A 26,311-nucleotide genomic window follows, 5' to 3' on the forward strand; every position below is an offset into this window, starting at 1 on the left:
TTCCTCAAGTAGACTAGAATTATTCATTACAAATTGAGGCTTTGATTCTGTGAACATTTAAGCCCATGTTTAACTTTGAAACATGAGTATCCACCTGGGCTTCAGTGGGACTAGTCACATGCTCCAGTTAAGTGTGTGTGTGTGTAAATTGGGGGCTTCACTTCTTTTTTGTGGTTGAATCACTTGCAATCTGATCTCATTTTCTTTGAATTTATTCATAAAACCTAAATACTAGCTGAATAATTTGGATCAATAAGTTTCACACTAGGGGCTGTTCACTGTATGTTTTCTTCGACTAATTGCGATTCATGTTGTGTGGTTGATCCATTTCCATAGGTTACCTGGTCCTACTAAAGTATCCCTATTCAGGACAGGGTAAATCTCACTAAAGTCAAAGTATGTGCTTAAGTACTGTCCTGAATTGGGGCCTGACTGAGTGAAATATTTTGAACTTGGGAATAATGAGGAACAAATAGCAAATCATGGAGTTCAGGTCTGAATTTTCAGACAAGTAATCACCTGTGCTAAAATTAGTGAAAATCTTGGGATTTGCAAGCATTTATGCAAATACCTGGCATGTGTTCAAATAATTGCAATGATTAATAATATGACACCATAAATGAGCATGAACTGAGCGGAGTCTGCACATCTGCTTGTAAAATATTAATGGGTCTTGGTTTTATTGTGTTTGAGCGCTTTATTTGTATCGGGGCTTGCCGGTCCTGAATCCCGACACCTGTCGGCTTGTCAGTTCATAGCCCCAGCACCTCTGGGCTCCCAGCCAACAGCCACTGCTCTCCAGCTGCTCAGCTCTGCAGGCAGCACCATCAGCAGCAGTGCGGAAGTAAGGGTAGCAATACCATACCATTATTATCCTTGGTAATGACCATAATATCATCGCACATTCAAAGTCATAACAAGTGTAAAATTTAAATCATTGCTTGAGCCCCAGCACCTCTTTCATTACAAATTAAGCACCAGTGTTTAACTATTCTACCAGCTCTAGAACAAACCCATAATGTAGAGGGAACAGATGGGGGCAGGAGGGAAGAGTCTAAAAACATCATCTATCCTTCCTGAAGAAATAACTCAATCCAAGGTCTATTTCTCTGGCTGCAACTGAAATAAAATCATTACAGGGTCCTGGGGAGGTCATACATATAATAAATAATCTTACGCCCACACAAAAGCAATCCAACTTGCTCTGTTTTTCATCTTGGCCTTAGGCCAGCGAAATATTCCTGTATAAAACTGACAAGATCTAGTCTTTGTGTCCACTCACTCAGAGTCAAAATGAGTGACTGACGCCTCCTCTTTGTTTTGTATGCATCATCTTGAGGGGGAGGAAAGGTGTTTCCTGATATCCTGAATGTATTGAGTCTAATCTAATGAAAATGGAAAGAAGGAATTAAGAAACTGCAGCAACGCTGCCAATGCATCCGTGAGTCTGGTGATGGCAACACACGTGACTCCAGCAGCCTGCACAAATTTTCTTAGAGGAATAAATTAGCAATGACACCATCTCTGTTGCTGGTTCAGACTCTGTCTTTCCCTTTTCAGTCCAGTTTGGTTCTGAAGTCTTTCTCATCAGCTCTACATCTTGGTTTTTTGTTTTTTTTAAAGCTGTCCTGTATTTTTAGCAGTGCCAGAGGTTAACTTTGTTCCAGTTTGCTATTTGTCCATCTTTCTTCTGTTGCTTTTATATTTATTGTTGCTTTTCCTTACCTCCTTTTATTTTCTAGAAGCTTTGTCTTTTTATGTATTTCTCTTTCCTCTCTTCCCTTCCTCCCCCCACTTTTCGTCTCCATTTTGCTGCCCAGTTTTTTGTTTCCTGTAGATATGGATCACCAGCTGCGGTACTGGTAAGCTCATCACCAGTTGGGGTGAGTTTATATGCGATGCAGCTGAAGAGAGTGGAATGAGGGACAGAAGGTGGCTCTGTGCCAACTTTCTGCTCTGCCAATTCTAGGCCAGCCAAAGGCCACAATGGACCCCGGGGTAATGCATAAAGTAGCTGGAGATAGGACCACAAACCTGGCCCTTGATTTTTATTTCACTCATTTTCTTTTTGTTTCTTTATAGTTAAAAATAATTCTGAAATTTGCCTTCATTTCCTGTCTTTCCATTAATGTCCTCTCACCAATCTGCTGCAGTCCCTCTGTGCTTGGTACCTGTGATGGCTGAGGCAAAGCCACGCTGGCTGAGACAGCTTCTTGCTACTTGGGAGGCCCTGGCACTGCACCGTCACTCCTCCCATAGTATTTCCTGGTATAATTTGCACAAAGGTGCTGATCCAAAGCCCATTAAAGTCAGTAGAAAATATCGCATTGACCTGAATGGGCTTTGGATCAGGCTCAGAGTGCACATGTGCAGTGGTGGTTCCGCCATTTGGGCCCCCTCACTGGGCACACTGAAATTTGTACCGGCCCATTCAGAAACATGTGGACGTAGATATATCTTTGATTTAGTCTGTCTTCAGCTCACTTTCGTGCACTGCTCACGGCCGTTGATTTAACACATCTCTGCAAGCTCAGCTTCTGGAGGAGATATGGTTTCCAGGCATCTGCTCCGTTTTCCTCCAGCCCGTTGTGCATGCTCCACAAGGTGTGTCCAAAGCTGCAGCGATATCAGGGTTTCTTGGTGGCCGCCTGCATTCCATTGGACAGCCTGGCAGCCATTGCAGAGGACTAAGGAGCTTTTACAAAAGTATCCTAAATTAATCGGCACATGATCAGCCAAGAAGGGCCAGAGTGCCCCTCCGAGAAATGCTATTGCTTTCTCTATCACATACCATATTATTGCAGAGAATTCCTTTTCTTCTAAAATGTTTGAGTCCAGTGTATTTCCATGACAGATGAAGGCATGTTCCCTCTTACCTCTAAACTGCCTGTATTAATTACTTTCATATGTTGGTGTCTAGAGGAGTAACGCTGGGCTAGCTGCTCTGGACCAATGAATGGAGAGCTTTTTTGGCTTGGATGGTGCAGAGTTTGCAGTCTGCTGGCACTATGGAAGCTAATGGACAATAAACTCCTACAGGAGTAGTTCCATGAGCAGACAGTGAAATCTTTGCCAGGCTACAGCAGTGGGGGACACTCTTCTCAAAGGCAGGGCTGCTCTGGAAATAGGGCACACTTCAGTTCCAACCTGCAGAGTTATCTGCTGTATTATTAATGCTTTGTGTCAGCAGAAGGACACCCTTTTATCCAAACACAGTTGGGTCAGAGGTAGTCTTCCAAGATATCCTGAAATATGTCACTAGTACAGTTGGGTGTGAACTGGGTTTTCAGTTTGTGGGAAATTTTACAATTTCAATTTTTTCCATTCCGAAATGGAATGGGGGGGAAAAAAATGAAACTACCTGTGAAATTAAATTTTAAAAAAATCATTTGGGGTTGATCAAAACATTTTGTTTAAATAAACTTGAAACATTTATTCCAAATCTGACATTTTAAATCTTATATAAAATAATTTTATTTCAAAAAGTCATTTAGAAACCAAAAAGTCAAAAGGATCCATTCTGAAAATGTCCAACTGAGATGCTTTGACATTATTGAAACATTTAGTGTTTCAAATAATTCAAAAGTTAACTGTGGTGCAGAGGGCCCTACAAGCACCTGAATGGGTATATTCGGCTAGGCCATCACTCAGTAGAATTACTTTGTGATGTGACATGATATTGCATGGTGCATGCTATGTGGAATTACTGTGTGACATATCATGTTCTTGATTATCATATCAACAAGCCTGTTATTCCAGAGAATGAATAGTGATCCCACAATTGTTTGGAGCACAAGGTAGCCCCTTTCTTTGAAGAGCCTGCTAACCCAGGCTATTACTTTGTTTGTTTTGCTGTCCAGGCCTTACTTGCTCTCTGACCTGAGGCTAAGTCTCTCATACTGTCTTAAATCTCTGCAATGTGGGACTTGTAGGAATTGGTATTACAATGACAGACACGTTGAAACACTGCTTTGTGCATTATGATGTTGCACAACAAGTTGAATTTCCTTCTGAGACACTCAGTGATCTCCCACACAATGTCATGACATGTCCCACAGCAATCCTACTGAACAGTGTTGGTGGTGACCATGTGATATACAATGCCATGGTGTGAAAACTTAGCTCAAAACACCCATGTCCTGAGTGAGCTTGAAGTAGCCAGAAAGAAACCAGAATTTCTGTTTGCTTGGTTGGAAAAAAAAGTCAGCTTAATAATGTTTTAGCACAACCACTATTTTCTGAGGGGTAAAGAAATAGAAATAAATTTCTCCTGCTGTTGGTTTTTGTTTCTTAGTTTCCTTTTGCTTTTGTCGAGCAACATTGAATGTTATTTCGTAAATAACCCTATACACTCTTTTTAATGTCTGCATATCCTCTATCCATCTGTCTGTCGATCTTTCCCTTAAGTTTTTAGGGAAGGTCATTACAAAGTAGATAAACAGATTTGCAATCAATATCCAATCAGTATTGCATTGCAGTATCCAAACTGTGAATACGTGGCTGGAGCATTTCTTTTAACACAATTTGTCTTTTATGTAAATTTTATCTTTGCCTCCTAGTTCTGTTGCTGTCACTTATGGTATAATTAATGGGTAAAGGATTTTGTCATTCTACACATCCACGTTTAACTAACAGTAATGTTACATGTGTCACAGTAAATGCTTGTGCCTCTATTGGATAGTGTATTGTTCCCTCACTTTCTTCCCATCTTCGCTTTTGCTTTAGTGAGTTTGCTTTACTGATTTTGCTTGAGGTTTTCCCTACTTCCTAGGTGCTCTTCCTCTCTCTGCCATCTCTCAGGAATTGCACCTAGCAGCTTTACAGAAATAATGATGAGCATTGAAACAAATTTATCCAGCAAGGCACCATGCCACTGCAGAACTGGGCATGGCCTTTAACTCCTGGGCCTGACATCTGAGGAGAATCACAAGACTGAGTGTGACACATGTGAGCCAGGCCTCCGCGATTACCTGTTCTCCTGACAGCCACCATCACAGATCCTGTCAGGCAGTATATCCTGTCCTCCTTGTAAAACAACATCTGAGACCAGAATTTTAATGCCATCTGCATTCTCTAAATGATCAAATTTTTCATATTTTTTTAAAAGGTAGTTTAATGGTCAGCGGGTGTGGAGCATTTTGAAGCCCATGGCTGCACTGAAACCATGGTTGTGATAGCATGAGAAGTCACCCTCTATCTTCTGAGGATTTATGTCCTATCTCAAACATAGCTATGAAATGTGCTGTTTCCCACACAGCATTTTTTAAAAAGGGCTGTTTCTGCCAAGCTAAAATTTCTGATGGCATAGTGTGTGGAGTGACATTTTTCAAAGTGTCATTTGGCTATCATGAATCTAAAGCCCGGCTATTCGATGAATGAATTGACTTGTGCTGTCCCTACGATCCTTCCATACAAGGATTCAGATGTCTAGTTCATTTTGCTAAACAGCATTCCATGTGCAGAGTGTTGTAGGAGTAGATTGGCATCTCCCACGACAATGATAATACTGACCTCCTTTATTAAGTACTTTTGAGATCTACAGATGAAAAGTGCCATATAAGAGTTAGGCATTTATTTATTTATTTTTATTTATTAAGGAGCAGGTGGGGACAGCAGAGCGGCACATCTAAGATGTTATGCCTTTTCTTTGGAAAATGTCATGGCCACATGCTCCTCCCACCCCTGTTCAGCAGTAAACATGCCGTAATTGTCAGAGCCCAGACGTGTCACGGGAGGGAGTTATCAAGAGCGACCTCCTCACCAAATGATCTATTTTTAATACATATTGGTTTGTTAGTAGATGCCATTTTCAAAAGGTGGTCTTATATAAGCTCACAAAGGAAATGATCAAATTTGGATCTAGGGCAAGACTGTATCCCAGCTATGGCCAGGTAGTCTCCTCTCTGTAATTCAACTGCCCCAGTCGATGAAGTCTCAGAGCTCCCCTGTAGGAGAATATCACCCTAGTACCATCTAAAAATATTGCTCCAGACAGAAGAAACCTAGATCTGAAGTCTGTCCTTTGATTGTTTTTTACAGTACCTATTGCATAGCTATATGCAATTATTATCATGCAATTTATGTGATAAGCAATTATTAGACATTCTGATGTCTTTAGCCAATCATTCCAGTGCTAATCAGTTCATTTCATCCTTGGCTTTTTCTCTGATTTCTTTCCTGAGGTGAGCTGTATGGCTTATAAGGTGAATATAACAATAAGGGGGAAATTTCTTTTGTTCTCAGTTTTGGTTTTAAGTGTTTGACTGAGCAGGATATTTTGCAACATGGAATTTGCATGGTGACATTATTGGGTAATGCCAGCATCAGCCCTGAAATGAGTAATTCCATCGTATTCTCTGTCCCTTTTAAGGCTTTAGATTAATGTTGGCCCTTACTGGTCTTCAGGCAAGTTCTGGCCCTTCTAGAAATCATTTCATTCTTTGACAGACTGCAAAAAGGATGTGATTGAACACAGTGAAAAGCCCTCCAGTTAGAGCACCCAACAGCGAGTACTCGTTAGCTCAATAGTAGAAAGGGTGTCGAGATATACAATAGATTCTGGCTGGTCACGGAAATCTTACATCAAAAGTGCCCATCAGGGGGGAAATCCTGGTGCAAATTGAAGTCACGGGAGATTTGCCTTTGACTTCGTGAGGCCAGGATTTCACCCCACAAGCTTGCAGACGCCAGGTACTTGACAATAGCTTTCTTCAGACTAAGAAAGGATGAACCATTGCAGGAAATCAGATCCTTTTTCCCCTTAAAAGACTAAGCAGGCTGGATAGCCATAAAGTATTTGACTGTCTTAGGGTGAAATCCTGGCCTCACTGAAGTCAGTGAAAGTCTTGCCACAGACTTCAGTGAAGCCAGGATTTCACCCCTGGTGTTCCAGGTTTAAAAATGCTCATCTCTCCTCTGTCTGATCCTTTGATTTATTGCCTTTAACAAACATGGAATTCCTCCGACTTGGCAGAACCTACTTTTACAAGTAACTTTCATGCTAAGTTCCACTGCTGTCAGTGCTGTGAAAATTAAATTACGCTTTCAACACAAACTCCCATCTGACACATGTGGAAATCCCTCCTATTGCTGGGAGAAACTAAATTGAATTCTTCACGGGAGTACCATAGGGAAATGCATGATTTTCAGAGCTTCTGGGAAACACCACTACCCACCCACGCTCCCATACACTTTAATTGAAGCGGATGGTGCTCAGCACTTTTGAAGATCAGGCCTCTTAGGCACGTGCGCGCACGCGCGCGCACACACACACACACACACACACACAAAAATCAGACATCAGGAATGTTTAATATAAGTGCTCGGCTGGTAGTGATAATGGTCTTACTCTTACATGTCACCTTTCATCTACATGCAATCATAAAATACAGTAATAATTGATTGTACAATCTTATCCGTTACCCACCACTGAAATACAGCTACTTCTGGAGTGAAACATTTCAGAAAGCACAACACCGCTGCATATCAGCTGAGGGCAGGAATGAAGAATACTCTATCTAATTATAACTGCAGGAGAAATCTAGGACTGAAGAATGTAATTACCCAACTTGTAGAATAGTAGCAGCATATCTGATCTCCCAAGACCATCATGTTCACCTCCTAGAAAAGAAGAGGTCCTTTGAGCCATCATATTTGTTCACAGTATCATTTGTGGGCTATGGAGGCAGCTTTATCTGGCCCTTACTAGTTGAAGTGAGAGATACCATAACAGTGGTCTTTAAGGGAACCAGCAGGGAAGAAAAGAGAAGATACTTTGATAAAAGTAATTTCTTTTTCACATAATTAGCCTGTGGAACTCATTGCCACAAAATATCATTGAGGTTAAAAACTCTGCAGGATTCCAAAAAGGATTGGACATTTATATAAACAATGAGAACATGCAGTTATAACAGTAAATATTAACTCCCTCCTCCAAGTTAAAAAAACCAAACAAACACACTTCAAGGGTTTTGGAAGGGGTATGAATTCTCCTGGTTCAGGGAATAATCCAACCTCTGTCTGTTGGGCAGGAGGGTGGAGGAATTTTTATTGGGGGCAAACTATCCCATGACTCCCTGCAGCGAGTTTTTGACCCTTCCTCTGAGATAGCTGGTGGTGCCCAGTGTTGGAGGCAGGGGATGTATGTCTCATCCTGTGCAATGGGGAAGCCTGGAGAAATCCACCCCCACCCCCAAGATGTTTAACCTAAGTTGAAAGAAGGCTAAATTCAGAGCTTTCCATCTATATCCCATCTCTGAAGAAGCGATCGTTCTAGGCTTTCACTGGGGAGTCTATCTCTTTGTGCTGTCGTCACCAGTCAGAAAATTCTGAACAAACTTTTTTTCTGATGCTGCATTTGAAGCTAATCTACTATAGTGGTGACAAGACTACAAGTGAAAGTAACTGAATGCAACATAAATGACCGTTTTTCAGTGATCTGGTATCTTACTGCCAATCTCACTACAGCATATTTGAAGCATTTGTTTACAGTTCCTCAGGGGCTGGGGAGGAGGCAGGAGAGACACTTGAAAAGGAGACAAGGGCAGGGAGAACATTCATCTTCCACCTAAACTACTACTTTATGGAAGCAGCTACCAGTTTCTTCCAGACTTTCTGATGCTGACTGCTCTAGTAAAGCTTTCACTGGCCAGATTGATGCCAATGAAATCAAGACCAATAAATCTACACTATCCGTTATCTAATAAATTAATCAGGGGACTGCTGACACTTAGTAGAAAACTTTCAAAAACATGCAGCTTAGTAGCAATTTAGATCTATCAGGTACTGTGTCTATTTTTCTTCCTTATTCTTCCCTGTTCCTGATTCTGCCACACTTTCTCAGCACAGTACCCTTCTCCCCTAATACAGTGGCTCTCTCCCTTTCCAGTCCCCTTTCAGGACTCTGATTTGTCTTGTGTACCCCCAAGTTTTGCCTCACTTAAAAACTACTTGCTTACAAATCAGACATAAAAATACAAAAGGGTCACAGCCCACTATTCGTGACAAATTTCTTACCTTCTCATTTTTACCATAAAATAAATCAATTGGAATATACGTATTGTACTTACATTTCAGCGTATAGTATATAGAGCAGTATAAACAAATCATTGTATGAAATTTTAGTTTGTACTGACTTTGCTAGTGCTTTTTATGTAGCCTGTTGTAAAACTAGGCAAATGTCTAGATGCGTTGATGTACCCCCTGGAAGACATCTGCATATCCTCAGGGGTATGCATACCACTGATTGAGAACCATTGTCCTAATAGTCCCGTATATTTTAGTGGGGTTACTACAGGATTAAGATACTACTCAGCTGCAACCTTTGTGTATTTCCATAGGGCTACTCAAGTATTAACATGCTACTCAATAATAGTCCTATGTATTTAAATAGGGCTACTCTAGGAGTAATATGCTAGCCACTAGTAGTTCCCTATACTTCAAAAGGCTTATTCAGGGAGTAAATTGCTACTCACAGCAGTTGCACATATTTCATAGGGCTTTCCAAGGAATAAGATACTACTCAGTAAGGATGACAGGATTCAGCTTGGTCCAGATTCTCAAAGGTATTTGGGCTCCTAACTTCCATTGATGTCAGTGGAAGTTAGGAGCCTAAGTATCTTTGTGGGTCTGTGTGTTTGCTTTAAACTACCGTGAGCCTGTGCATGAAAGCCAGGTTCTTTGTTGCTTAGGAGTTCATTTGATCCTGCTGTTTATATTCATTAGTTGCCTCTTCTCTGCCATCATAATCATCTCCACTGCAACAAATGATAAGGTTATAAACTGGGAAGTTGTAACTTCAGGTTGAGGGAGTAGCTGAATGTTTAGCACATATATGCCTCTCCCCCCTCTGATCCCACAAATCTCCACAAATACGCCAACCTTTAGCATTTTGTCTTTGGGCAACTACCCACAACAATACAATGCAAGAAAAGAGAAATAGCAAAGCTATTTAATTTAGAAATGAGAATTTTCTCCAGATAGCCTATTTGGAAGAACTTTGTGTGGTGTCTCCAGGAGAGAATACTCTAAAATGCAGAAACAGTTATTTATTGGCATGGATTAGCCAGCTCACCTTAATTTTTATATTTTCAGCTTCTGGAAATGATCTTGTCACGACCATCTCTGAACAAATCTCTGCAATGCAAAATGAGTATAACCGAGAGCAACTAACTGGTAGGCTCACACCTCTCCACGAGTGGAGAGTGTATGTACACCTCTGCACTGTCCTGGAAAAAGACAGTGCTTGAGTGCGACTTGGACTATACGTCCACACATGAACATAAGGGGGAGCGGGTACCTCCTTATGTTTCTATGTGGGCTATCTGAACCCTGTGGGAGTCAACTGGTGGTGTGAGTTCACTACAGCTGGACAGGAATCTTCTGACAAAACTTTTTCTCACTGGAAGTCAATATGTTGCAACCCAAACTACCTGTGAGAGAGAGAGAGTTGCTTTAGCTGAGTCGTACAATACAAAACATTTGATTTTTTTCCCCCCACAATTGTCAAAGTTGTTTCAGCATTTTTGAAACAGTTTCTAGTTTCAATTCAAAATGACTTTCAACATTTTATTTAACTTATACAAAGGAAGGTGAAAATTGGAATGAAACATTTTGATAAATGTGACCCAAACTTTATCGTTAGCTGCTCATGTTAGATGCTCACCTTCTTGCAAAAAAATAAAACCCCTACACCATATAGAGCAGCTTACAACACAAAAAGGTAGAAGAGCCAGAGATCCCATTAAGTCCACTAGGAGCCTCATTGTTACAAGTCCAAGGGGATGGGGGGCAGTAGAAGCCTAAAGCAGACAGGTAGGTACTACTTCTAGTCATACATATGCATTAAGTTGTGGAATGATGTAGGAAAAAACATGGCAGAAAACGAGTAGTAAAAGAGTCAAAGGAATGTGTGTGGAATGGAACCAATGGCAAAGAAAATGGCAAGTAATGGACTATTCTACGTGCTGGGGGTGAAGAGGAGCTCTCCCACCTCTTGGAGGTAGCGCTGTCTTCATAAGTTCATGGTTCGACACCATGGATCTCCAGGTGGGTCAAGATTATAGAGATACACCAACCTGGAGGACTCCATGCTGTTGAGCTGTTCACAACCAGCGGAAGCCAATGACTCCTTCTCAGCTACCTGGTCATTTTCTCTGTCCCCCACTGAAGCTCTTCTGATTAAGTCATTTCCATCCAAGTTGGTGGGTGTCATCCAGCTGGGAAATCAAAAACCCACCTCTGCAGACAAGAAGCAGCAAATCATCCACAACCTGAGGATACCTATGATATTAGTATAAGGAGAAAATCATGTTATTAGCCGAAGAAGATCTGTGCACTGTTGAATTTCTTACACGTTCCTCTGAATCATGTGGCTCTGGCCATTATCAGAGACCGAATCTAGATAGGCCAGTGGCCTGATCTGATATGGAGTTCTTATGTTCCTATGAGGATAATGATGATAGCAAGAATAAGGTAATGCCTTTTGCAGTGCTGTTGAAATATGTGATGGATGTGTCCTTCCAGGAATTAAACCAAACCTGGTCTACAAATAGGGTCATATCTTGTGCATGAAAACAAACATTTATATAAACTAGATTCATACTGATTCCTGAGCTATTCACCTGGGCCTAACATCTCTAAGTGAGCAAAGGCATTTTGTACTACATACGGCTGGAAGATAAGAATAACTGTGGGGATGAAAACACTTGCTTAGTCCAGCAAGCCATGGGACTGCTGTCTGCAGACTCATCGGCTTGCTGTGCCTGTGAGCACCTAGGCCCTCCAGGGAGAGTGAAGCAGGATCAGAGAGTATTGATTTGAAGAATAGCCAATGGCAGAAGTGAGTTCATTGCTTAAAAGGTGTGTGTCCATTTACATTTCTGTTCTCCCTTACAGGAGGATTTCTATTTTGGGGGATGGGGAGGAAGGAAGAGAAAATGGGAAGGGAAATAAGCAAAAGCAAGAATCAAATGAAACAAGACATCCTTGTGCATGCTGCATCGAACCGTCATTTAAATATGGCTGGGCTGCCACTGACAAGCAATTTAAAGTGATGGATTTTTCACAGACTTCTGACTTTTTTTAAAAGGCTTTTCTACCTTCTCTTTTCTTTGGGGGAGAGAGAGAAATCTTTGGGGGGGGGGGGAATGACTCCCAAGACAAACAATGTATCTGTATTATACTGTATTGATTGTGAGTGGCCCTGCAATTACATAGAATTACAAGCGCTCTTGCTCTCCACTTTGCTTGGGATGTTTTATGTGCTGTGAATTTGTAAAGGGCCTATAGCTCAATGGCCATTTATTTTATTCTTTCCCCCGTGCCCTTAAAAAGGCTTGTAATGACTGGGGAGAGGAGTGGGTTGATAATCACAGAGAGTGGAGTCAGTGCATTACTCACTTTCGAGTGTGCCATTAGCATACTGCTGAGCTGACACAAGAGTAAGGAGAGCCCTCTCCAAAGCACTCTTCAGTAGCTGCACACACCAGACAGAGAGTGAGAATGTGCACAGGGTGGTGTTTCTTGCCAATGACCGTACGTGACAAAGGACATTTTTGGATTCCAAAGTGGCTAAAAGTCACTGAGACATTCAAAAGGCTTATTCCACTCATGCTAATCAGGAACTGGCATTTCCAGCACATATTCCACGCTACAAATATTGAAAAGGGCTTTGCAATGCAATGAGTTGGATGCTGCAGTGCAGTGGCTGCGAGGGCTGAGGCCGCGGGGGGGGGGGTGGTGGTTGTTTTTTTGCAGTGCTCCATTTTTATTTCACAGTTGGTAAACAGTATTTCTTAATACTCATGCTTAAGTATCAAATGTAATTTCCTTTTGTACAATAGTTAGCCATTTTGTTAGGTCTGGCAGAGCACTCAGTTGCTGGGCATTTTCAAGAGCAGTGCTCACACAGCATAGGCTAGTCACACTGCTTCACTGAAAGGGAGAACATTGGCCAGGACTCTAGGGTTGTTTTTGGAGGAGGGTGGTTTGTTTCCTCCCCCCTTCCAAAAATGGATTCTTACTCCCTCAGACTGCTTTGAAAAATCTCAGCTCTCATATAATCCGTTTTTCTTATTTTTAGGTGTTATTTTCAGATTGCATTCAACGTTGTATTACATTCCAACAAGACAGTCGATTAGTCAGTATGTTGTACCTGTAGATTTAACTACAGCTGCTCTGTGTCTGGTTGCAGAGGGCTTTTTTTTTTTTTAATTAAAATTAAAAAATACATTTTGAACCAACAAAAGGCTATTTTCATTGTTTATGGAATTTTACAGCATATGGATATTTGTTAGCAGGCTGAGTCATCCCAGCTGGTGCATTTAGCTTGTGCGATGTTCAGCACATGCTGCAACCGGCTAATGAAGTTGCTCATTTCAACCTGCCAATTTAATAAGGGCTGTAAATTCATCCTTTTGGCATTGGGTAGGGCTGGGCAATCCGTTTAACAGACCGCACTGAAAGTGGCCCATATAAAGGGTCCGAGTTTGGCCCAGCTTAACGCAGTGAGTTAGACACCCTTCTGCTCCTTCATGTTAGTGCTCCCCCACTTTCACAGAATGGGAATGGGGGCATTGTGAAGATGTCAGCGTGTCTCACCCCTTTGGAGATGGGCAGGCAGGGGGCAGAGAAGATTGGAGGGAGACGTGGCTCCATCTTGCCCCATGCCGGCTAGCGGAGTGAAGGACTTCATTAAGTTACATCCCCCCATGGAAAGGGGGTAAGGAATTGTGACTTTGAGTGCTTCTCCTGTGGTGATACAACTACCACTCCTTTCCCCAGGCACCGAGCAAAGGCTACATCTAGTCCTGAATGACTCCTTTTATACTGAGTGTAGCTGTAGCTGCATCGGTCCCAGGATATGAGAGACAAGGTGGGTGAGGCGATATCTTTTTTTATTGGACCAACTCCTGTTGGTGAGAGAACTCACTCACCTCCTCTCTCTAGCTCTCTTCTTTTATTTTTATAAGACAATCAGCCACGTGGTCAAGTCCCAGCCCTGGTTCTGGGGATTATCCTGGCTCTGTCTTGTTAGAGATTGCCCCCGCAGCATGCTGCTGTAGACCATTTCAACAGAGTGTGACATTAGCAGTGGCTAACAACAAAGACTGAGAGGATTTAAAAGGGAGGAGAGGCATGCAGTACTGCCAACTCCAAACGTTCAAAAATAAGTCAGGCCCCTGAAAAACACAAGATTGTTTTAAAAATCATGAGATTTTTTTTTAAAATCATGACCTCAGGGTTCTTATTTACCCCCTGGTGTTTGAGCCTTTAGAGTTCACATTTTCAAAGTTTCAGCTTTCATTTTATTTTAAGACTGCAGAGGAGACTGTCAGAATCACCTGATTCCAGGAGTTGGGGCTTTTAGAACAACACCCAGTATTATAAGACTTGTAATAAAATCATCAGAGTTGTCAGCGCTGGATTTGGCTCTCCTTGATCTGTAGATCCTCTCTCTGATAGGTTATTGGTTTTGTTTTTAGAAAAACATAAATAATGGGGTGTTTTTAGTGGTCTGTCCTCCATATCCTGAGCACTGAGTGTTCATATGTTCTCAAAGGAACTAGAGCTGTTGTGAAGATGAAAATTCTGCTTGTAATTGAATATTATATTGTCAGATAGGGAAGTTAATAAAGACAGACACAATAAATAATGGGACAGCTTTAAAAGGATTTACAGAACCCATTCCTTGGCTAGATTGTTACTCTCCCTTGCCTTGAAAAGGTGTATGGAGAGAAGTAGCCTCTCTTTTCTTTTGGCCCCCGCACAAAGACCAACCACAATTCTAGTTCCTGTTTCCTTCCACAAGGGCTGCTCCTTGCTACTGCCTCTATGCATACATCACTCCAAAGAGGGACAGGTAGGAAGAGGGAGGGGTTGTGACCGACTTCCCCCTCTGCATGAGCCAGCACATCTGCCCAGTTGTGCTCAAGGTATGTGCTGCACCCCTGAAGGACTGTCCACAATGACTGTCATGCTCCTGTTCAGTTAGGGTGGAACCACACTGTTGCCCAATGCCAGGATGTAGCTAAATATGAAAGTTGAGCACTTAAAATATAGATGAAGTCTATGAAGTGTCCGTGAGAAAGCAGCACTTCTTTCTCTACAGTATACATGTGTCCTTGAGAGATTTCTGCTTCATTTACTGACCAAAGTTTGTCTATTATTAGCAATGCAGAATTATTACAATCTACGAGAATGTACTGCATTCTATTCTGACATATGCACCATAAGCAAAATTGTCTGCAAAGTCCTAATCACAGCATTATTATTACTGGGGGTGATGTAAAAGCCTGGAGGAACATAACTCAGGTTTAGACACCAGGCTGGACCAGCAGGTAGCGAGATCATTTTTTGACTTTCACACTGAGCAAATATAATATAGAAATCAATGCAAGATAGCAAACTTGGAATGGAATCCCAGATAGGTCACTTTTACAGTCACTTTTGTGGTTACCACCCCGCTCTAAGTTAGGCAACAAACTGGTATTAAACTACTCTGTTTCCAGAAGAAACTTACCCGCATCTCATTTCTGCTCACTTTGAGTTCTGCCCTGCATACCTAATGGAGGGGGAGAAAAAACACCTTTGGGCTAAATCTTCACTAGTCAGAGGACTGAGGATTTGTGTCTAAAAATTGTCCAAACAGTCCCATGTACTTCAGCAACAATTGCTAATGCCAAAAGAAAATAATCATAATAAATACTGACCTATTTCCAGCAAAAAGGTGTGATGGTGTCTCCCACTTGTGGCTGAAACCTCCACAGCTGGAATCCTGTTCAGAGTACTAGCTCACTTCTATTAAGCAGCAGGAGTGGGAAGGTAATGTCTGAGGAGCATCTTGGCCATATCTTGTACCTCCCCCCTCTCAAAACACAGTGGATGTTTTATTTTAACTTGAAAGTGTTGCCTCCCCATAATCCTCAATATAATTTTTATGATGAAATATGAAGCGAGAGGGGGCTGGACAGAGTGACTCAGGGACAGAGCTCTATTAATGTATTGCTGCTGGACAGACAGCTGTTGCTAATGACCCAGCTGAGCTGCCAACAGCCCAGGCTGGGAAGTCCATCATGATGTTGCCCCTGACCATTCCAAGGGTGGGATAAAGCTGATGACACCCTCCTCATTGTGTTGCCCTTGCTCTCAGCCTTCCTGTAAAACTTCAGAAGCCCATGGAGCATGCCAGTTTACTAGCCCTCTGTGTGCCCAGATCATTGCTCTGCAGCCTGGAGCACTGTGATGTGGGGGAATGGCAGCAAGCTGGTGAAAAGAGGCATGCATCTGCTTTCATGCCTCTTTCTTAGGCTGTCATTTCTAATGAATTTTCCCTACAAGCAGCACCAGGGCTCCTTGCTCCAGAAAGTGATGGATTTTGATATGAGTGGAGAAGAAAGTGATCCAGGCTTTCCCAAAGGTACACCTAGTTCCTGCAGTATACAGAGATGTGCTTATTGACTGGCAAGATGTATGAAGCTGCCCTGTTGGGCTTTGTATAAAAGGAGCTCTGTGTGAGTATGTATGATGGGTTGCCCCTGTTTGCAGATTGTCATGGGGAGAGATGCTCTGTCGGATGTGAGTACTGCCGGTGGTGGCCTATTTGGTGACTGGGTGCTTTGTTCTGTATGGAGGAAGAGGGTGATTGATTGGTGTGGCAGGGGAGGAGGCACTTGATTGGCATGTTAGTAAGAGGCAGAGGTGCTATCTTGACTGTATTGAGGTGGGGAAGGTGTTCTGTTAGCATATAGCCACGGAGCGGGGTTGCTCTCTTGGTGTGCAGGATGCATGTGTCGGCGTGTACTCTTGGTATATGGGGTTGGAAGTGGTTACTCTGCTGAGGCTCCATCTTGCCCCACCAAAGCCAATGAGAATTTTGCTGCTAATGGGAGCTTTCTCATACCCTTGGTGAGCAGTGTGTGTCTGTGTAGACAGCGCCTTGTTAAAATATTAGCAAGCATTGCAAACAATCTCTCCTCTTGAAGGAGAGAATGGCATGATAAGATCTGAGGTCTGGAACCTGTAACCTATGCTAAGTCCTTGAATGGCATTTGCTAAAGCACTTAGTGGCATCAGATGGAACAAAATTGTTTCTCTGGGTTACTTTTTAGCAAAGACATTCTGTAGACTACCAGTTCCACTTCTTTCCTATTTATGTGCACAGCAGTGGAACCCAAAGGGGCCAATCAGAGCTCCATCATGCTGGGTGCTGTACAAACACACAGGGAGTCTCAGTGCCAGCCCCAAAGAACTTAATTCAGTTGACTTTAAATCTCCAGAAAAAAAATAATTTCCAGAAATAAGCATGTACCTTATGCTATACTCCTAGGACCAGCCCACAATAATCTCAACCGCCCCCATAACTTAATGAGCCCATTAACTGTGAGTGCCTTATCTGTGTATACAAATAATAACTTCCCTTGAACCAAACAATGTTTTCTAACAGTGGAAAACATCTTCCTTCATTAAAGAAGGTCTCATGAACATTTTATTTCAGCAGCATATTTGATTTTCAGTATATTCACCCATGGACAGGACTCCTGAGAATGGGGTTCTGATTTACAACTTTTTTCCTGATGATCACAGACAAGAAATTTGCTCCCCTCGAAAGCCATGGATTTAATAGAGTGCAATGAAAATGGGCCAACTGGCTTTACAGTTGTACTTCTATTTATCCTTAATTACTCCTAAATCACGTGAAACTTGCCTCAGATGCAAATACCCCAAACGGTGTTTTAGTTATGTGATGTTTAGATTTGCTACAGTTTAAAATATTACAGAAATATTATATATCATGAACATGCTTTCTCTTGAGAGCTCTAGCATAGTAGAGTTTTCCATGTTAACAAACCAGATAGATTTAAATCCACAGTGTAGTTAGACCTTCCTGTTAGAGATATAGATCCCTATATCTAGATATAGATCTGCAAAGGTTTACAGTTAGCAGTGGAAATTCAAAGTAGTAATTAATAGCAGGGGAAAAGCTAAAAAATTTTTTTGGGTGGGGGAGGGGAGAGAAAGAGTGTGTGTGTGTTTTCTCTCTCTGTATCTATACACCAAGTTACCTCACAGCTTTTTCCCTGCTATTAATGATTATTTTGAAGTTCTAATGTTAACTGTAACCTTTGCAAAATAAACATATATATGAATTTTATGCCCATCTAAATATAATTTTGGAAGCTCTGCCACTAAAGTATTGAACCTTAATGAGAAAACTACTAGAGGATTTTGCTTTTCTTTGAGGATACCCCTTTGTAATGTCTTTACAAATGTTTGGACTTGGATTCTATAATGCCATACAATTATTTCTTTTTATTCTTTGATTTGCTTAATTTTTCATATGTCACCATGTAGTCATGATAAAAATGTTAAGTATAACCCAGTAAAACCCCCCAAAATTGTGTATGCAATGATGCATTTGTATTTTATCCTAATAAGGACATTTCCAAGCTTTGGTTTTTAGTTCAATGTGACCTGGTTTCAAAAACTTCAATAGAAAAAGTTTAATACATAGAAGCCTGTGTTTTTATTTTTAGGTAGTACCTAATGATAGATGACATTAAGAGTGAGACCACATTATGCTAAAATACATTATGCCTTTAAAAGACGTAGGACCAGATTCTTGGCTGTTGTAAATCGGTGTAGCTCCTTTGAAGACAATGGAACAATGCTAATTCAGACTAGTAGAGAAGCTGCCCTATAATACTTCCTGGGCACTAGGGGTGGAGGAAGCACTGTGCAGAATGGCTCTTTCTACATCTATAAAGTGATTTACCAGCCACTTTTAAAAAAGTTTAACATCTATGCTAGCATGCATTGACGTGGGGCCACAGCCCTCCCATGCCCAACACAGAAACACCTAGTCTTGTCTTATACCACGCCCTTCACCATGGTATCAGAGTGCCTTAGTGCTACTAAGGACTTCACATACCATTAGTGGGTTCCTCCTTCTGGGTCCTCTCCAGCACTAGGAAGCAGGTTATACATGCTCTTGGCACAGGTGTACTAGAGTGCTACCTTTAGTGTGCGCCCATGGAAACACGATGTGTTTTAGCCCTATACATACTATGGAATAGTATTGCTGTTTCATGCACGGATATCCTTTTGATGTACTAAGACTTTGTGTTAATTTGCTAGCCATACTTAAGAAAGCTAGATAAATACAATGAAATGAATTATGGAATTATAGAGCTCAGAGGTAGAAAAAGACTTATTAGGACACCTAGCAGTACACTGTTCTTCTACCCCCTCATTGTTCCCCATAATATGTTTCTTAGTCCTTCTCCAGCCTGACTTTAAATGCCTATGATCATTGTATCTCCACCTCTTCCCTTAGAGAGGGCAATTTCACTGTGATTTCCTGATATTCAATCTCGTTTTTCCTTTTTCTTAATTTCATCCCATTCTCCCTTCTGATTATACCACCTTGTGCCATGCTGTAAAGTTCCTTTTCTTCCAGGATGTTGACATGAATCAAATGTTACATCCTTCCATCCCTTCCCTTTTGTCATTGTTGTATCTAGCTCTTTTTATCCTCTTCTTTGAACCTTCTGTAATTTGTCTACATCTTTCTGGTAGTGAGGTGCACAGAACTGAATTCAGTACTCCATGTGCATACTCAGCAGAATTGTTATAGCGAGAGCGACTAGTACCTTTCTCCACCATGACACAGTGCTTCTCACTATGCTGTCCGAAATCGTATTGCTCTTTTACATTGCTATATAGCACTGCTAAAGCACATGCAATTAATGTCTACTATAATCCCAAGTATCTTTCCACATTATTTTTTCCTCCCTCCTATTGAATATTTGTTTGACTATTCTCCCAAACTTGCTAATTGAAACATTTTCTTTTCTGTTCATGTTTCAAACCTTTCTAAGGACCTGATTCATGAAAGCATCTCTTCTCAAGAAAGCTCTTAAGTACATGTTTAACCATAGGCATGTGCCTATGTTCCATTGAAGTCAATGGGGATTTAAGTAGATACTTAAAGTTAAGCATGTGCTTAAATGCTCCCCTGAATAGGGATAGACTTAAATACATACTTAAGTGCTTTCCTGAATCAGTGTCCATGTCCCTATGTATTATTTCTCCATCTGCTCGGTTGCTTGGATTAATTCCAAATTTAGTATAATTTGTAAATTTCATTTACATGCTGAATGTTTTTTTCCAGGCCTTTAATGAATATGTTCTATAAAACAAACCTTCACAGCTCCCAGTGACACATCACTAGATGTCTCCCTCCAGATCTGGTACATTGCAGTTAAACATTATTCTTCGCTTGCAGTCCCATGGCTTTTTTCAATCCATGCGACAGACAATGCTCATATCCAAGCATTAATTGTGAGAGTAGCATTTCTTCAGACATCATATCAAATGCTTGAATAATACATATCTTAATTATGGAAAATCATTTGATAGTGTCTCATGGTGTGTTACTTGCAAAGTTAATTACAGTAGGTGTGGATATGGCACATGGTATGAATATGAAATGAACAAAATCTATCTTTTATTCATTTATTCTTTACAGCCCATGAATTTTGGAATGAGCCTCTTCTGTTTGTTATACATCCGATGGTATGTTTCATAAAATTAGGTATGTTCATCTAAGACTCTTGGCTGAACTCCAGTTCAGGAATTTATAGTTAAAGCAGTACAGCCGCCTAGTTTCAGCAATGTCTTACACAGAATCCAAACAGATAAAAATTCAGCTCATCACAAAATGTGCAAAAATATCAAAATGTTTCCAACTGTGTGGTGCTTTTGCAATGTGTTCTAATAGCGTCTCATTTCATTGTGAACAACCCTAAGCTATCTCTGAACCAAAGCTATGATGGTGATAAGCCAGTGCTCTCGATCTGATTACAGTTGTCACCTTTAAAACCTTTATTTTCAGGACCAAGTACAACGACACAATGATGCCATAATGGTGCACCAGTGTGATGATGGTGTAATGTGTTTCAACAGTGTCATGTCACAATGTATGTCCTCATGACATATGTGGGCTCATATCAGAGATAGAAAAACAATCTATTAGTAAGTCCTTCAAGGGCAGGATACTGTCTCCTGATAGAGGAAATATCTGATATTAAACAGATTTAGAAATTTTATTAAAGCTAATGTTAACATTATATAATACACAGTTTGAGGAAAGAGTGTCTGTACATCTGGGTGTAGTGCTTAGATTATCCACAGATACAAAGTTTGGTTTAAAAATCATAAGCTACATATAGTACATAATCTGAAATAACCCAAATGTAGGAGAATAAATTTAACAATACAGTTTAGATATTAGCATCCAAATATTTGGGTACATCACTCATGAAAAGTTATTCAGAGAGTTGGTTGTAGAAAGCAAATATAGGAATGAATATAGATTGTCCCTCAATGATTGAGAATTTAGGATAGGTTGTCCCTTAGAAAATACCAATCCATCGGGGAAGTATATCTGTTACTATCCCAACTTTGCTTCTCAACTTGATCTTAGTCAAAAGGCTGAGAAGTGCTCCCAGACCTCATGCACTAAGTCATCTTTACACTCAGTAAGCAAGCTTTTTATGGTATTCTCTCTATCTGCATAGCTCCTGGATTTTTGTCCATGTCCTTCAAGATACAGAATCCACAGTGATCTGGTGAAAACAGAGGCAGGTGACAGCCCTGTCTTATTCACTTGGGCCCCTGCAACAGCAATTTTTCCCCCTTCTTTTTAACTAATAAAAAATTAAGGCAAAGAAAAAAAAATCATTAGATCCTCTCCAACAGATTCAAACAGGCCAAGCCTTTCTTCCTACACATGAAAAGAACAAAGAACTGCACTCATCCCAGACTGCTTCCAGCTATTGTGTAACTAGAAAGTGGACTCGTTTCACAGTAGCAGCTGCGTTAGTCTGTATCCGCAAAAAGAAAAGGAGTACTTGTGGCACCTTAGAGACTAACCAATTTATTTGAGCATAAGCTTTCGTGAGCTACAGCTCACTTCATCGGATGCATTCAGTGGATTCAAAAGCCTTAAATACTGGGTAATTTGCCATCTACAATCACTGACAAGTTATCCAGGGAAAAGCCTTACTGTCTCTGAAAAGGCAGGAAAATATCTCCTTTTCCTTTCTAGTGCTTTCCCTTCCTTTCTCTCCTTCTTTTCTTGTGTCTCATCCTTCTCTTTCTCTCTTCCTGTTACTATGTTGCATATGTTGCCAGGTTGTTTTAGCTTTCGTATGCCATTGCTGAGGCTTCAGACTCTTGACAGGCAGGAGTACTAGTAGGGTGGTACCCTTCAGTACGTAATACTGGCAAGATATTTTTAGCGAGTACAGGGTACCGGAAAGACTTGATGCTAGCCCCCCCACCTCCGGAGGGACGGTGGGACTGCGCTCTGCTCCTTAAAGGATCAGCATGTGGCTAGAGAGAGCATTCATTCTTTAAATGACTTTAACAGCACAATACATATGCTTTGTTTAAGTTTGTTAGCATATGTGTTGTGCTGTTACGTTGGTCAGGAGTCCTCAAGAGGGGAGAGGTGGGGGATGGAAGGTGTTTAAACAGTGTTTTTGATTCTGTTTCTTCCCATTGGTCTGGATTATCCATGACATCCATACTGCCTCACATCAAGTCCAAATCATTAGAGGAATGCCTCTGCTTGCACTGAGCAGAGGATGTTTGGATTCTGATGTCAGCCCAGTTCTGCAGCCTGACAGGAATTAGGTGTTGTCCACAGTGTACCTAGAATTCTTCTTTGCAGGCAAACTAGTCTAACATGAATTTTGTTAACTGGAACTGGAGCAGCAAAACAAAGAAAACAAATGCCTCATTTTCCAGCTTTGTGGGTGAGAGAACTATAAGTGAAGATTATACTGTCGGACACTGACGGCCTTAAACCAGCTGCTCGGGAATCTGTCAAGAACTTTGCTGAAAATATGTTCCTCTTCTTAGCAATGGCGCTAAGACTTATCACACATCTGCCCACCTTTATTCGAATGATGCTCCTTCTGATCTGACAGCTCAGGCATTGTCAGTTTCAACAATTTACAAACTTGGAACCTCATCCTGAAAACCCTTAATCATTTGATCAATCCCACTGAAGACAATGGGACTCTTTGCATGACTATGGACCACTTTTGTGGACTGGTAAGAGTTTCAGGAGTCTGTTCCTATAAAGGAAGTTGAATCCCCCATTGAAATCCAATGTTTGGGTACAATACCATAAAGCAGTTTAGGGTACAGTTCTACTTAAAATTTGTCTTTTAATAGGTCATACATATGCTGAAATGGCTCCTCACCCAACTCCCATATTCCATAAAAACAGACTGAATACTACATATTTGGGGGGAAAGTGAATAGTTAAGCATGTTTGTTTGTATATACAAAGGGGAGTGTCGGAGGGGATGGGGAGAGCGTGGGCGCCCCAGGCTGGGGGTGGGGTGGGGTGGGGAGGAGTCACATGGAGGGTAATGTAGGGAGATCACGTGCCCCCCCTTGCGTCCCTCCCAGGAGTGCAGTACCGGCAAGAAATGATTTCTACTTGCACCACTGTTGACAGGGATGGAGTGGATGCTCCCAGTGAATATATTTGAAATAGCTAATGGTGAATAATTTAAAGTTTCTCTATCTGTAACAGGGGATAATAACACTAAAATCCCACTCCTGCAAGCTGCTCCATGCAGGTGGACCCATACGCTCTTTCAAAGTAGTTGACAGGATAGGATTAGCTACCTCATTGGAACGTGATGAGGTTTAATTAGTATATTACAGTCCTCTGAAGATGTAAAGTGTTGTATGACTGCTGAATACAGTAACACCCCTAACTAGAAAGCTTTTATTAGAACCTGCCTTGTTTTTCTGAAGGCTTTCCAAGGAGAATGCTACTGTGCTGTAAGTGGGTTTGTATTCATTAGGTAGCTAGCAGGACCATTGGTCCACTAGAATAAGTACTGTGGTAAAGGAGTTCAAGTCCCTGAAGAATGCCTGATTGGGACATGTCATTTATCTCTGTGAAAGATGACTGTCTCAGACAGGCATTGATTGTCTTCTAACGTGTAAGATAACCAATTTTTTTAAAATGTTTCCTTTTAAAATGTAAAGGTCATTCAGTGCTGGTAAAAAAGTATCAGGCTGATAGATGGGGGGAATGAGGGTCTGTGATTGCCCCCACACTATGGACACTGAGCAGACAACATCCAGGCCATGGTTAGTAGCAGTGAAAGCTTCCCCAGACTGCAGCACCCACATGCTTCAGACCTGAATTTGAAGGCCTGCCACTCAGCACAATGGGGTAATTCAGCCTCTATACCCATTCAAGTAATCTATTGCACCTGTCACAAGGAGGCCAGCTGTTCTGGGGCTGCTTACCTACTAGACCCATACTTCCCTGACAGCCCTGGGATGGATCATTATACTGCTCCTCTTTCATTCACTCTCTCCCTTCAGATCTCTTTGCCCAAGAGGATGCAAGTGTATTCATTAGTTATGCTGAATGTCCTCCCCATCGGAACCCAGACAACCTGTCTTTCAGCACAGGCTGAAGGACAGCCTTCCTCGGAGTCCTAATCACATATACATTTATCAGGGAAAGAGGCTTTAAATTGAGTTGCCACCTAGATGAGAAACTTCTTTATGGTTTCAGAGAGATCACTGGAAACTTACTGCAACATGTTCAAAAGGAGCCTCTAATTTTGGGTGCCTGAGCATTTAGGTGATCAACAAATGGCATCTAATTGTCTCAAATTAGGCATCCCAAATCAGAGGCCCCTTTTAAACAAATTGGCCTTACTGCATGACACTGTTTGGGGGGAGGGGAGTACTCTCGAGGGGAAGGGGGATTAGAGGACAGACTTCACCTGAATGGTTAGGGACTGTAACCTGTCTCTCCTCGGTTTTGAACTGTCTGGTAGCAAATGTGTATTTATTATTAACACAAGCATATTGGTCAAGTTTTAAAAAATACCTAAGTAACTAAAAAGCCCAAATCCCATTTACTTTTATTTGGATTTAGGCTCTTAAGTAACTCAGGTGCATTTGAAAATGTTATCCATTGTTCCTAAAGGATGCTGAAGCCAAGCCTTAAACTTGAACTTTATGAATGGGTATAGAGCTGAAAATACAATATATGTATATAGTGTATGTTAAAGTTGCTTGGCCAAATTCAGTGATGACTCTTCATGCAATAGTACTCAGTTTAATAGATCACATCAGCTGTAAATAAACCCAGAACTCGTTCAAAAAAGTTCCCCTTTAAAATAGTTCACTAGGGGATATATTGGGTCTTATGCAGGTCTCATAAACTTCTCTGGTTGACACATAAGCATTTCCAGCAATACCAGTCTCTGAGTCTCAAATTAAGTTCTTAATTCATAGATTCATAGATTCATAGATATTTAGGTCAGAAGGGACCATTATAATCATCTAGTCTGACCTCCTGCACAACGCAGGCCACAGAATTTCACCCACCACTCCTACAAAAAACCTCACACCTATATCTGTGCTATTGAAGTCCTCAAATTGTAGTTTAAAGACCTCAAGGAGCAGAGAATCCTCCAGCAAGTGACCCGTGCCCCATGCTACAGAGGAAGGCGAAAAACCTCCAGGGCCTTCCAATCTGCCCTGGAGGAAAATTCCTTCCCGACCCCAAATATGGCGATCAGCTAAACCCTGAGCATATGGGCAAGATTCATCAGCCAGATACTACAGAAAATTCTTTCCCGGGTAACTTGGATCTTACCCCATCTAATTCTCTGAAGCCACATCAGTACAAAACATAGCTCATCTTGGTCAAATTCCCAACTTCTGAAGATTTTCCCCAGTTCCCTATCCTCAGCAGACAGTCTTTTCTGCCCTCTTTCTCAAGACTGCACTGAGGATAAATTCATTAATGGTTGTGAGGTGCTCAAATACTAGTTTAATGGAGGCCACATAAAAACATAACTAGATATAGTCCCGGTTTGTGTTTTGCGTCTTCCAATTCTGCATCTCTTCAAGATGCTGAATCTTGCTGTCCTAGAATCCCCCTGTTTCAAAATCCTAAAATTCTAGAATCCTTCACTTCTAGAATTCTGTTTTAGAATCTTGCAATATCTCTGTTCCAAACCCTAATCACTTTAAGCCAATTCCATCAGGATGAAAATAAAGGGAAACAAAATTGATTATTCTGATCAGCTATGGAACAGTCCTCTTTCTAGTCTGCTTCTTGGGTCACACTGTTTTTTCCCCTGGTACTTGAGTCCATATTATCTTACCAGTTTGTTGACAGGCAGCATGTAGAGATTCACTAGGACTGTGAAGAAAATTGCTTCTACAGTACAATCTTTAAAACTGAAAGAGA

The 26,311-nt window shown here is 41.3% G+C and overlaps 1 protein-coding gene across 6 annotated transcripts in view; it reads left to right on the forward strand.

The window, feature by feature from the left end:
- The window catches only part of CHRM2 (cholinergic receptor muscarinic 2), a 136,643-nt gene that overhangs the window by 31,780 nt on the left and 78,552 nt on the right, over positions 1-26,311 (forward strand). The window contains exons 4-5 of one of the 6 annotated variants that reach the window (XR_006289033.1): positions 10,093-10,173; positions 11,896-13,191. The exons of 3 other annotated variants lie outside the window; for them this stretch is intronic. The gene's annotated coding sequence lies outside the window, so the exon portion shown is untranslated. Of the gene's footprint in view, positions 1-10,092; positions 13,241-26,311 lie in introns of those variants that run through there. 2 more of the 6 variants (XR_006289028.1, XR_006289034.1) reach the window with 2 other exon arrangements.

This window comes from Chelonia mydas, chromosome 1 (genome assembly GCF_015237465.2).
Source record: "Chelonia mydas isolate rCheMyd1 chromosome 1, rCheMyd1.pri.v2, whole genome shotgun sequence".
NCBI lineage: Eukaryota > Metazoa > Chordata > Testudines > Cheloniidae > Chelonia > Chelonia mydas.